Below are 5,661 nucleotides of genomic sequence, written 5' to 3' on the forward strand. Positions count from 1 at the left end.
TGGTTGACAGGGCAGGGGGCCGTGACAGGCCAGTGCGGTCAGCACCTGCCGTCCCGGGACAGACTCCAGAGCGGGCCCAGTCCCCTGCGGTCACTTGCTGGAGTGAAGAATGGGGGCTGCAGTGTGCCCCCCCCCACACACACACCCCGTGCTCTGCTGGGCCCCACAGGCCTCGAGGTGCCCCTGGCTTTTTTAGGCGGCAATTCCATGAGAAGGAGGGCACTCCCTCCACCCCCGGCGTCTGCATTTGGAAGAACTGGGTGAGAAGATGCCAGCAGGGCCTCCCTGGGGCCAAGGGCTGTCAGCACCTGTGCCTGGTTTACACCTGGGAAGGCCTGGCTGTCGGGTGCTCAGGGGCAGTTGCCAGCAAGACGCCTGGAGGGGGTGTGGGCGCTGAAGTGGGTGTTGGGTCTGGATCGCGTCCCTGTCCTCTGTCCCGGGCTGGGGAAAGGTACGGGGCTCCTGACACAAGGAGCAGGGAGCCGGGGGAAACCCTGGCGGTGGGGAGGTGCTGGGCAGAACACACACACACACACACACACACCCCGCCAAACAGCAAGACTGCGGTGCCTTCTTGCCAAGAGAACTGCCCCGGTTTCTGTGGGAATACTGGGCTCTTAAAGATGCCTCAAACAGACACATTCAGAGTTTTAAAATGACTTTCTATGTCAGATGCAACATTTATTTTTTTAAGCAATAAAATTGTTTTGCCAAAATCCATGTTTTCCTTCTTTCTGTGGGAACTGGAGGGTGGTGGGCTGTGGCCTCGTCGCTGAGCTGTGTGTTCTTGGAGGAGGAGGGAGGGAAGCCTGGAGGGAGGGCTCACTCCGGACCCACGGCAGACTCGGACCCACGGCAGACGGGCTGCTGAGCCCAGCGGCTGCTTCCCGTTGCCCGAGGTCCCTGGGCCTCCTGGACGCACCAGGGGCCAAGACAACCCATCTCACGGTTCCCCATCTTCCGGGCAGCCCCCAGGATGGGGAGGACGCCCCCGGGGAGTGCCCTGTGGCACCTGAGAGGGAGGGCCCAGGAGGGAGCAGTTCCAAGCAGCAGGACCAGGGGCTATTGCTGGCCTTGTCATGTCCTCTGCCTGGTGCTCGCCCCCAACCTGTGTCATGTTCCAGGAACATGAGGGTTGTGGGCAGTCAAATAAAACTGCAGAACCGAGGCGGGCGGGGCGGGGGGTAAGAGCCAGAGCGGCATGCACATCAGAGGGTGGGCTCCCCAGGGACCCAGAGGCACAGGTGACAACCCCCCCCCCAGAGCCCCCAGGGGGAGGAAGGTCCCCGCGGTGATGAAGGCTGGAGACCAGAGTCCGCAGTCCCGTCCTGTCCCTGATCGTGTCTCTGCCCCGAAGCTCACACGGCTGGGACATCGGTGTTGTGATGGGCCTTGGTTGTGCCGTTGTCATGGAAACGTGGCCAGGTGGCTCACTGATACCGCTTGGGGAGCCGCCCTGCACTTGGGTTGCAAGTGACAGAAACCCAACTCGAACTGGAACGGAAAGAACAAGGCAACCCTCAGCTCCTCCCCGGGAGGCCCGGCGTGGGAGCGGCGTCAGCTGAGCTGGCTCAGGGGACCAGGGCGGCGTCCCCAGGACGCTGAGCTCCGCCCCGTGCATTAGGGTCCTTGGATTTAGCAAATCCATCGACAGGACGCCCAGAGAAATTCGAAGAACAGAAATGCAACTCAAGTAGAAGCATGTCCCAGGCAGCATTTGGGGCATAATTCTGCTAAAACGCTACTGGTTGTTTTTCTGAAAGTCACATCTACCTGGGTGTCCCCTGTTTAATCTGGCGACTGTGCCTGTCCTGCAAGGGGGCACACAGCCCCCGGACGGGGCAAGATGCCAAGGAGGGGAGGGCGTTTCATGGCTCTGCCTGGGACGCCCTGGGCGGACTTTGTTGGGTCACTGGGGGGGCAGCACCGGGAGGGGCCTGGGGAGCCCTCGCCTGGCCCTCCCCCCGGCCTCCCCGCCCCCCAGTTCTCGGCTGTGAACAGTCATCTCAGTCTTTGTCCAGCGCTTTGCCCATCAGCTTCCAGGTAAGAACCCTGCTCCCTTTTCTAATCGGATCCCTGCCCCGAAAGCCCTTCAGGGGATGGGAGCAGGGCCCGTCTCTGGATCGGCCACTGGATGGGGGGCGGGGAAGGGAGAAGACACTGCCCACGTGGATGCGCCACGCGTGTCAGAGCCTCAGACTCGTGGCTCGTGCCCACCGGCCCTGAGAAACCAGGGCGGTCTCGCTCACTGACAGAAACAACCAGCTCGGGGGTCGTTATTTCTCGTTCCGGAGAAGGGAACATCCGCACAAACGTTTTTCTAATCATCCAGTGATTCCAGGAGCCAGCATCCCCCAAGAAATCCAAACCCAACCATTTACCACGAGAGTTTTGCAGGCGGCCTGGGAGCGGAGCTAGAAGGAGCCCAGGGGCCGCGCCCAGAAGTGCGACAGTCGTGCGCCCAGAAATGAACGTGGGTCGCGGTGCTTTCCTTGGCTCCCCCCTTCCCCCCCCGCCCCCCCCCTCCTGCCAACGCTAACATCACTTCCAGTGCCACAGCCGCCGCGTTCTGAGCGAGGGTTTGATTCCGTGCAAATAGGGTGACTTAACCTGTTGCATGGAGGGTGTCTCCTCGCTCTCTGGTCACTGTCCTCCTCTTCATAAGGAGAGCAGGTGCCATCGAGGCCCCCTCCCCGGCCACAGAGAGGTCCAAGGAGAGAGGGTGACACATCAGGGTCACTGGTTGCCCACCCTCCGCCTCCTCGCCTGCCTCTCCCTCCTCTCCCCTCTCCCCAAACCTGGGCCCCAGCACCTCGGGCGCCCAGCCTCCACCCCCCACCCCCACCCCTCACCCCGCCCCCGCTCCTGTCAGGTCTGCCAATGAGACCATGTGAGGTGGAGATTTATCATCCAGCTGTGAGGGTCACCTGGACCGGCTGTCTAGGCAGCTCGGCCTCCCCGTGTGTCTCATCTCTTGGGGTCCCCGCGCTGGTCCCTGCCGCTGGCCCTTCCTCCCACTCCAGTCTGGGCTCCGGCTCTGCCCACACCGCGGCTGCCGCTCGCAGAGGCCCAGCCGAGAGCGCTTTGCTCGCAGACCTGAGGCCTGTCCGAGCAGCAGGGCTGCTCCCCTGGCCGGTGGCACACTTCCCCCGCCCTCGGGAGGAGCTGGGGGACAGGACTCTGGCCTTTGCAGGACCGCATGCTGTGAGGCTCAGAGTTGGGCTCCGGGTTCAAATCCTGGTCATGCTGGTTCGCTGCGGAGCGAGGAGCCTGGTTTACCACTGAGCCCGTTTTCCTCCTCTGTTAACCGGGTAATGGGGCTGCTTCCTGGGAAGGGGTTCAGCGCGGCCCTCACTCTGCTCCCTGGGCGCTGGGGGCACACACAGGATTGTGTCCACTCACCAAGTCCCGTCACCTGACACTGCAGGTCTCCCGTGTCCCAGGGGCTGTTCCACAAGGGGACCGGGCCGGCCCTGCGCATAGGAAATGAGTCTAGCAGAGCACTGAGCGGCCGACAGGGCTGGCCCCCAGGTGCTGCCGCTGTCCTGAGGGGACGCAGGTGGACAGGAGGGCGGTGGGGACAGGAGTGCTCCAGGGAAAGGTGCCAGGTGCCAGGGGCTGTTCAGTAAACGTTGCCAATTGACTTCACCCCCCCCCCACCCCAGTATTTATTGAGCACCTACTACGCGCCAAGCACTGTGCTTGGTTTGGGCATTCCAGGGGCCCAGGACAGAAGAGGACCCAGCCCGTGGCTCCCAGTCCGGTGGGGAAAGAGGCAGGACCAGGTGGTCGCAGGCTGGCTGGAGTGCAGGGGTGCCTGGTGGGGCACTGCCCACCCTGGGGCACCACAGACATTCTCCAGGGGGCGCTATAGCGGGGGAGCCCTAGTACGGGACATGGGCCCAGCCCAGCCCCTTCCGGGCCTGGGCCTCATCCTCCGAGAGCCATGGGCCGAAGGGTGCCGGGGGCTGCGGCTGTCGGGGTTCTGGGGGCTGATAGGATGGCAACTCCCAGACCCCCTGGCCCCAGGGAGGATCTGCTCCTACTCAGTGACCTGGGAGGACCCCTCAGGACTCGCTCAGCTGTCAGGATCGTGGCTGTGGAGGCAGATTGGGTCCACAGAGCTGTCCCTCAGCAGCCCAGCCCGGGCAGGCCCCCTCCTCTGTGCCGGCTTTGCCCACATGCCCAGGTCCCAGGTAGATCTGCACGCCCCCCTCCCCCAGCCACACCCAAAACCCGAGCCCCTGATGGGCAGCAGAGCTCCGTCTCTGGGCCTTTGCTGCCCTGGGAGACAGAGTGACCCCCACACAGGCCGGCTGCAGGGTCGCCTGGAGCCCCTCCTTGCCACGGGCCCTGCTGGGCACAGAGACACACAGGTTGACAGATGGCTTCAGGCAGCTGCTGCAGAGTGTCTCCCAGATGCAGCTCCCAGACGGAGCTCAGGCACTCTCGCTGAGTGCCAGCCGCCTGGGTGGTCTGCGAGCGGAATGAAACCCAGAGGCCAGAGGAGCCGGTTCCGATTGCCACCAATTTCCTGAAAGTTCCTTCTGGAGCTGGTTGAGTGGGGAAAAGCAGACCCCTCACTAAAACCAGATGTCAGCATCTGCCCCTCCCCCCCAGCACCACCCGCCACACAGCCGACGAGGGAGACCCTGTGTAGAGGAAGCCACTTCTTAGCTGGCACCTAAAAATATTGGCTTGGGTTTTCCCCTTTAAATAGAAAGGAAATTCAACTCCCTCCACCCCAGTCCTCCCCCTCCTGGGTTCAGAGTGGGCACCCTCGGGACCTCACCCAGACTCGGCGTCCCCAGGGGACTGGAGCAAGGACAGCGTGGAGGACAGGAAGGGGCTGGCCTGGCCTTGGGGGGCATTCCTGGGGGAGGTGGGGAGGGGCTGGCCGGCATTTGGTGGGCCCAATCGCCCAGAGCACCATTCTTCCCGGAGGCACTGGGCATCTCTGTGGCACAGAAATCAGAGGACAAGGGCGACCAGATGGCCCAGAACATGAAAAAGGGGCAGGGAGGTGCTAATGCCCAGAGCCACCTGGCTCCTGCCAGCGCCTTCGCCTAGATCCTCCATGGGCCTGTGCCAACAGGGGCGGTGGCTGGGGCAGAACCTGTCCCTCTGGGTCGGGTGCCATGGCTCTGCCGGGACTGAAGGCTCTGCTCCCACATCTTGGTAGCTGGCTGCATGGGGTCCTCAGTGGCTGCTTCAATCATTCCTGTCACAAGTCCAAGGCCACTTCTTTATTAATTTCTTTTCAAAGTTATGGGAACTTTCCTCAAGCCTGGCTGTCACCCAGTGTCTCATTTAAAGCCACTGAAACTGCATCGTCCCTTTATTCCAGCGGTTCTCAACCTGTGGGTCGCGACCCCTTTGGAGGTCGAACGACCCTTTCACAGGGGTCGCCTAAGACCATCAGAAAACACATATATAATTACATATTGTTTTTGTGATTAATCACTATGCTTTAATTATGTTCAATTTGTAACAATGAAATTGGGGGTCACCACAACATGAGGAACTGTGTTAAAGGGTCGCGGCACTAGGAAGGTTGAGAACCACGGCTTATTCTGATGCGTGACAATGTCTGATAGAGCTACACTGCAATATCATATGTTGCCAGCAGGTGGCACTGTCCAATATGTGATCCTTCATGAA

The sequence above is a fragment of the Myotis lucifugus genome, unplaced genomic scaffold (assembly GCF_000147115.1).
Source record: "Myotis lucifugus unplaced genomic scaffold, Myoluc2.0 scaffold_957, whole genome shotgun sequence".
Taxonomy (NCBI): domain Eukaryota; kingdom Metazoa; phylum Chordata; class Mammalia; order Chiroptera; family Vespertilionidae; genus Myotis; species Myotis lucifugus.